This window comes from Chelonoidis abingdonii, chromosome 6 (assembly GCF_003597395.2).
Source record: "Chelonoidis abingdonii isolate Lonesome George chromosome 6, CheloAbing_2.0, whole genome shotgun sequence".
NCBI lineage: Eukaryota > Metazoa > Chordata > Testudines > Testudinidae > Chelonoidis > Chelonoidis abingdonii.
The window spans coordinates 26,671,437-26,679,857 of NC_133774.1; the positions used below are offsets into that span (position 1 = coordinate 26,671,437).

At 39.5% G+C, this 8,421-nt stretch overlaps 1 pseudogene; it reads right to left on the bottom strand.

Annotated features, from left to right (window-relative positions):
* Positions 1–1,082: 1,082 nt before the first annotated feature.
* LOC116819928 (U6 snRNA-associated Sm-like protein LSm2 pseudogene) lies at positions 1,083–4,005 on the bottom strand (annotated as a pseudogene).
* Between the last annotated feature and the right edge of the window lie 4,416 nt (positions 4,006–8,421).

The window sequence follows — 8,421 nt, forward strand, 5'->3', positions numbered from 1 at the left end:
ACGTTGCTCAAAGATTTTTCTAGACATAAGGTGCCATTCATAACCCCAAAAGAAACTCAATTAACAAGGACACTGGTACATGTCACAAAACCTTTTTCATCTGTGTTAAAGTTAACTGTTTAGGTCATGTTGCTGCTGAATTGTCTCTTTCTATAGAATGAATAAAAGACATCTAGAAAAGAATTTCTTTGACCTTTCAAAGATAAGCATTTTGACCTTTCATTCATTAAATAGTTTTTCCCATTGCAAGAATGTCCCTAATACAACTGAAACAGTACATTTATGTCACAGACATAGTGTCACGACCTTATGACTACATAAGACTGCAGGATGGCTGTCAAACAGTAAATGATTGGTTCATAATTTTCATTCTGTACAATTTGTCCTTTGTGCTCTGACGTCCAAGAATACCCATGCACCAATAGATCCAACAGTAGTTGTGCATCATTTATCCCTCTGTCTCTGCCATTTAGAATAACAGTGCTACTTTTGATTTGTTTATTTCTGCATGAGGGTAAAAGTCCCATCCAAACTGAAATACAGCACATTTGAGTTCAGCCTGGGAGTAAATTTCTCTGTCTTTCCCGGACAAATTAGAAAAAAAAAATCTGATTTAACTGTCGGTTTCTCTGTCTTATCTGAAAACAAACCAAAGTCACCCAAGATAAGGTGGAAAATGAGGCAGTGATCAAAGTCAGGGAAACAGAAGAAAAGAGACTTCGGGATGGTAGATAGAGCCACCTGTGAGGGATAGATGGGAGAAGAGCCAGATACAGTGGATTTCAGAGGGGATGAAGGAGCAGGAAGATGAGGAGGCTGGAGATAGCAGCAACGAATGAAGAGGAGCCCAACAATACTGAGGCAGCTATCAAATTGTGGGAAATGAGACCAAGAGAAGATAATGACAAATGTAAAGTCAAAGTCTCGTGGCTTCAACATGTCTAAGGAGATCATGGAGTGGGAGATAAAAGGTTGTGGATCAGGGTTGAGTCTTTAGGAGCTACAGCAGAGGGAGCAGATGAAATGAAACAGGGTGGGGGATAGCTAAAAGGTTGGCAAGAGTAAATCCTGAAATAAGAATATCACTGCTTCTGCTTCATGGCCTCCTCGTGGGAAGCATCCTGGAGCAGCTGGGTGTCAATCTTATCTGCCTGCAGCTGAACATAGCAGACAATGGAGCTCTAGATTAAGTAGTTCTTGACAGATAGCATGTGAGGTACTTCTCCAGGTCAGTCACTCCAATGTCAGTATGATATTCAAGTACTGATCCACAGAGTGGAGGGCCCTGTATGCGTACACAGCAACTAGATACCCGTGACTGGCCTGTGCCAACTGACTCGGGCCCGCAGAGCTTGGGCTGTGAGGCTGTTTAATTGCTGTATAGACTTCCAGGCTGAGTCTAAAGCCCTAGCTGTCGGACCCTCCTACCCCACGAGCCTGAGTCAACTGGCATGGGCCAGTTGCAGATTTTTCTTTGCTGCAGAGACATACCCACAGATACTCAGATCATTCTTTAGTTCTACTACCACATCCTTTCCAACCAAGAATTTGAAGAATGCATAGAAAAGTATCCCACCAGCTGGAAGTGGGAAGATGCATGGGGGAATCCTGAGAAAGGAAGAATGTGTGGGCTGGGAGAGCACAGAAGAGGAGAGGTTGGATGTAAAGGATGACCCTAAATTGGGAGATATGACCGGAGGCAAGAAAAAGAAGATGGAGATGAGTTTAGGATTTCTGATGGTAGGAAATGGGTGTAGTTCTATATTTACATTTATAAACACAGAATGGCTTTTTATAAATTTTCTTATTCTTTAGACATAAAAAGTGCAGTAATGTAATTCCCATCCATGCAAAACAATCAGCATTTGGTATTTGTATGAATAAAAAGTATGGAACAATTCTGAAAGACAATTAGAATTTACTAAGAAATGGCACTAGTTAAAAATGAAGCAGGTTCACTAACTCCTCCTCAACTTCCTGAAATTTTGCACACTTGATTTTATTCTGGAATAGAGTTTTTCTGGGAAGCAATGTAAAAATCAGAAAAAGAGCTTTTAAATTACAATGTTTTGAAAATGGATCTTTTAAAAAATATTTTTAACTTGTTTTGGCTCCTCATATCTAAAAAATAGCTTGGCCTAGAAACACCACATTTGTTTTGCTTTCATGGCCTTGCTGAGGAGGAGTGTTTTTTAGTCCTGCTGGAGGAGAGACATCTTGCTTTGTTGAGATACATAAGATGTGTGGAAGCAGGGCTGCAATGAACCTTATAAGCCAGCCCATTTTAAAATTTTTGGCACTCATTAAAAAGCAGGAAAATTCCTACATCACATATTTTGCTAAAAAAAGAATTAAGAATGAAAATGTGTTTCAGTAGAGTCTATTTCTTTACAAAAATCCTGCACCTTTCAAAAAACCTTAGACTGTCTAGAAATGAATGGCTAAGGGATCCCTGTAAGCCTTCACTGCCCAGTGTCACCTGACCTGATTGACACTGCCCACCCAGTGTTAATCTTGCAAATACACACAAAAGTCAAAATAACAAATTGCTAGAAGATGATAAAATTCCATTTTTTATTACAAGAGATCAATTTCCAGTAATCTCCTTCTGCATGTATTTTTTCAAATGTTAAGGACAAAGTTAAGGTTGGGTGGCAATGGAAATTGTGAGCAAGGAGGATTTATGCAGTGGTGTGGAACTGTTTGAATTCTGTAACTAGGCAATGACAGTCTAATTTTGGGGATTCTTTTGAAAACATGCAGTTTTTATAAAGAGCATAATATTGCTGGACTTCACTGAAATAATTGTTTCTATTTGTTTATGAATAATATATTGCATTGAAAATATCTTCTTGTACAATTTCTCTTCACAGGGCCTAGTTCAAAGCTGATTATGTCTTTCCATTGGCTTCACTGAGATTTATATCACACTCAGGGCAAGGATTATCCTGCAAATCATGGGACCAAACAAGCTGCTGGACCACTTCTAAGAAGGCTTGAGACAAAACATCAGAGTACAATAACAATTTCATCATGTATTCCATTTCAACTGAGACAATTAAAAAAAGATTGTCTCTGACTCCAATTGATATACATTTTATTTGCTATTGTTAGTATTCAGAATATATATCATTCTTTAAAATGAGTGAGTTCTATTGGAATGTCTCCTAGAACATAATTAAAAGGCTTTTGATTAGAACATAGGGATACTAAAATTGCCATACTGGATCAGACATAGATTCATCTAGTCCAGTATCTTGACTCACAGTGCCAAGAACCAGATGTTTCAGGAAAAGTGCAAGAAAACACAAGGTGGACAGTTACGGAATGATATCTTTACAGAGATCTTTCAGCTAGAGGATGTCCTCTGTCATGCAGCACAAGGGTTGGTATGCATTCTAATATATTTCAATCCTATCTAGAGCAATGGTAGATATTCTCACAGTTGCACTATACATATCAATACCTAGTTCTTGCTTGAATCCCACCAAACTCTTGGTCCACAAAACATCTAGTGCCCAGAGTTTCCACCAGCTACATATGCATTCTTTTTACTGGTATTAAACAATACTTGAAATGTATTTGCTATGATTTAGGACAGGGGTTGCAACATTTCAGAATTGGTGTGCCGAGTCTTCATTTATTACTCTAATGTAAGGTTTCATGTGCCAGTAGCACATTTTAACGTTTTTAGAAGGTCTCTTTCTATAAGTCTATAATATATAACTAAACTATTGTTGTATGTAAAGTAAATAAGGTTTTTAAAATGTTTAAGAAACTTCATTTAAAATTAAATTAAAATGCAGAGCCCCCCGGACCAGTGGCCAGGACCCGGGCAGTGTGAGTGCCACTGAAAATCAGCTTGTGTGCAGCCTTTGGCACATCTGTCATAGGTTGCCTACCTCTGGATTTAGGATTTAATACAAACCCAAAATTAGCTGCAACCAAAAGATGTGTAGTTGGTTTACTATTTGCCCATATCCTCTTTAAGAGAGATTTGAGCATTCTGGTTATTGTACATTCAATATAGGCTATTATTCAAAGAGTATAGGAAAATGGGCTATAATTTCCCATAGACGTAGAGGCTATAGTAGCATATGAATTTGTCTGATTAAGTCTCATTTGGGATATTTGTACTGATTTCTTAATATTCAACAATTTCTCCATTATATTGCAATGTAGATTCTAGTCCCCTGGACTCTAGCAAATGCAGCACAGCAGCTCCTTTAAGCAGCCTCAATAATAGTTTATCAACATAACACAGCAGTGGTAGAAGTTCCTTCTGCTTTCATAGCAAAGACCCCCAAACTATGAACATTTGATAGTTCCTGAAAAAATTGTCCTTCTGTTGGAAAGAGGAAGAGAAGAGAAAACTCAAGTCTAGTGGCAGACTTCAAGTTAGAATTTAATATATCTGTTTGTAACGTGAACAGATGCCATGGTGTAAAAACTTGGACAGATAAGAAGGCAGACAAACAGATATTAACTGTATAAATTTATTTTACATTTAGTGTGAGGTTGGATTTGTTGCTTAGCACTTTGGAGGACAGGATTAGAATTCAAAACAATCTTGACAAATTAGAGAATTGGTCTGAAATCAACAAGATAAATTTCAATAAAGACAAGTGCAAAATTCTACACTTAGGAAGGAAAAACCAAATGCACAACCACAAAATGGGAATAACAGTCTAGGTGGTAGTACTGCTGAAAAGGATCAGGGGATTATAGTGGATCACTGCAAAAAATGCAAATATCAATTTTGGGTATATTAGCAGGAGTGTCATATATAAGACACTGGAGGTAATTGTTATGTTGTACTTGGCATTGGTGAGCCCTCAGCTGGAGCCAATTCTGGGCCCCGCACTTTAGGAGCAATATGGAAAAGTTAGAGAGAATTGAGGAAAGCAACAAAAAATGAGAAAAGGTTTAGAAAACCTGATTTATGAGGAAAGTTTTAAAAAACTGGACATGTTTAGTCTTGATAAAAGAAAACTGAGGGGGGACCGATAACAGTCTTCAAATACGAGAAGGACTGTGATCAATTGTTTTCCATGTCCACTGAAGGTACGACAAGAAGTCATGTGCTTAACCTGCAGCACAGATTTAGGTTAGATATTAGGAAAAAAATTCTAACTACAAGAGTAATTAAACTCTGGACTAGACTTCCAAAAGAGGATGTGGAATCCTGTCACTAGGAGTTTTTAATAACAGGTTAGACAAGCAACCTATACTATCCCTAACATGCTACTTGGTCCTTTCACAGCACAGGGTGCTGGACTAGATGACCTCTCAAGACCCCTTCCAGTCCTACATTTCTGATTCAAGGCTTTATCTTGCTCCCACTGAATCCAATGTGAGTTTTGCTAATAATGTCAAATGGAACAGATTGGGGCCCATTTAGTGTATTAACCCCATATGAGTATCATTATGATGATGATGACTATGATATTTTGAAATATACAGCTTTTCTAAAGATCCTGAATGCATTAAGCTTGAGTCAGTGTGAGCTGACATTCCTAACAATGTGTTTTAGATAGGTCTTACAGGACATGCAGGAAAGAAGCAAGTGTGAAAAGAGAGTCCCATTCTTTCCAATGTATTTGTCCCCCAGTGCCTGCAAAATTCTATTTGAAAAAAATGAGGAAGTGCTTTTAATTAGAGCTGTCAAAAAAAATTAAACTGTCATCAAACTATCTGTTACGTTTCTAAAACTAACAAAACAGTTCAATAGGTTTGGTTTGGAATTTGTCTTTGGGCTCACAGAGTATCCACTCAGATGTGCTTCTTCAGCCAGGGTAAAATTTCAGCCCTTGCCTTCCTTCTGCTCTGCACTGGATGCTTGCTTCCACCCTTTCCAAAGGTGTCTGTGATTCACTGGTATTGTGTGTACTTAATGAGACAATCTCCTTGGGATGAATTATAAATGTAATAATTTTATGATTAGTTAAAGCTTCTGACCACTTTTGGAGCTTTGTTCTTTAGCGAGACCAGAGGAACACACCCTCAGCACAGAGACCATGAGTGGGCCAAATTCTGCACCCTTGCTCGGGGAGAAAATTAGTGACTGACTATCCTTAGGATCTGATTCTGCTCTGTAGTGATGATATCAGGCTGAGCATGCAGCTCTTGCTGGCTCTGTTCCACAAATATTGGTCCACTTTTTTCAAATGAGGGAACAATAATATTTTTAGAGTTTTTCGAAACATTCATGATTAAATCTGAACCAGACAATGTTCACTTGGTTTTGTGAGTAACAGATTTATCTGGGCATAAGCTTTCATGGGTAACCCCCCTACACTTTTTCAGATGCATGGAGTGAAAATTACAGATCTGTAATTTTCACTCCATGCATCTGAAGAAGTGGGTTTTTTACCCATGAAAGCTTATGCCCAAATAAATGTTAGCCTCTAAGGTGCCACTGGACTCCTCATTGTTTTTGTGGATACAGAATAACACGGCTACCCCTCTGATACTTGGTTTTGTATTTCATTACAAACTCAAATTTGGTACTACTCTTCACTGGGAGGGATTGCTCAGATTTTCAAACCTTTTAACACTCCTCGATCAAGGTGTGAGTGAATCTTGGCCAAGTTATGATTTTGAGAAGGAATTTGGCTGAGTTTCCCTTTGAGGTTTTGTTTTAATACTCAGTGGGGTGCGAACCCTGCACAAACTGAAGTCAGAACAAAGCTGGAACCCCTGCCAACCAAAACTGCTGACTTTCACATAGCTCTAAGTATTTTACAAGGACTGAAGCTTTGTTTGCTCTTGTTTGAAAGAACTGTTAGGATACTGATCATAGTTTGCCTGACCTCTGCCTGTAATTGGGAAGGTTTACTCCTAAGCATACCTGTAATTTTCCACTTCACACTCCGTCTCAGCTATCCATTCAGTACAAACCATCCTTGTGAGTGTTGAGTATGCAAAGCCAAATCATAGAAAAGGTTAGATTACCTGCAGGACAAATGCTGGTATTCTGCCATTTGGCCATTAATCAAAATAGTCACAAACAAACGCTACAACAGACCAACAGTAGCATTGATTTGTGCCAATATTCCACCCGGCTATAGCATGGCTACATGCATGATCTCTGTATTCATATTACTCCTGCTAGAAGCAGGAATCATCTGCCTAGAGGGAAGGGATGTGTATGGTTGCCATTGCAAGGTATGAGGCACAAAAGTGCCACAGGCCTGCTGGAATATTTGCCATGCCTTGGTATCTCTCCTGTCCTGAGGCCACAGATCAGTGTCTCCACATTTTTTTGGAAGGAATAGCAGAGTTACAAAAAGCTTTGAAGGTGGTGTCAAAAAGCTTGAATGTTATGCAACAACAGATGGGGAACCAATGGAGGGATTCAGGAGAGGGAACAAGAATCAGAGGGGTAGCCGTGTTAGTCTGGATCTGTAAAAGCAGCAAAGAATCCTGTGGCACCTTATAGACTAACAGACGTTTTGGAGCATGAGCTTTCGTGGGTCAATACCCACTTCCCTGCGATCGGCAGTTGACCTCCTTCGCTCTCGTTGCCAAGCGACATCTCGCATATCTGTTCTTGCCTTCTCAGCAGTTCTAAAGACACAATTATTTTCTTTCATGCTTAGTCACTCTTGTTTAGCACGGTCCTTAGATCTTGCATCTGACGTGCTGCACACAAGCCTCGCCTTTTGGAATCGATATCTATGCCAGTCCCAGCATCATCCATAGCAAAAAATTAGTAGCTGCCAAAAGTCCTTTTCTTATGCGCATGTGAATTTGACAACGCGACACACTCAAGACCGACTAAACTGCACACCGCACCATATGCTAACCTCAAGCTAGGAAACCAATACCATGACAATCAAACATCCAATGCGAACACGCTCTGCCCAAACCATATACTACACAGCGACACGCACAATACAAGGACCAACCGTTAGACATATCACCCCACCATGACACAGTTCTTCAACCTGCACATTCACCAAGCTAATTATACGCATAAATCCAGCAATGCCCTCTGCTAGTACATTGGCCAAAGCTGGACAAATCCTCTTCGAAAAGATAAATGGTCACAAATCCAGATATTATGAATGCGCAATAATACCAAACTGTAGAAGAAGAGCACTTCAAACCTCCTGGCCAACTGATACAACCTTAAGGTCGGCCAGTCCTGGCAGCAAAAAACGTTAGACACGCACTTCAAAGAGAAACTGGCTCGAGCTTCAGTTCATGCTGCAAATTTCGACACCGATCAAGCTCAGATAAACAAGAACGACAGTGAATGGGCTTGCAACCTACAAAACCGAATTTCTCCTCCTTGGTTTATCACACCTCAAACTGCCTAGAACAGGGCCTTATCTCCCTGATTGAGCTAACCTTGTTTATCTCCTAGCTCCTTGCTTATATAATACGTGCCTGGAAATTTCACTACATTCACTGATG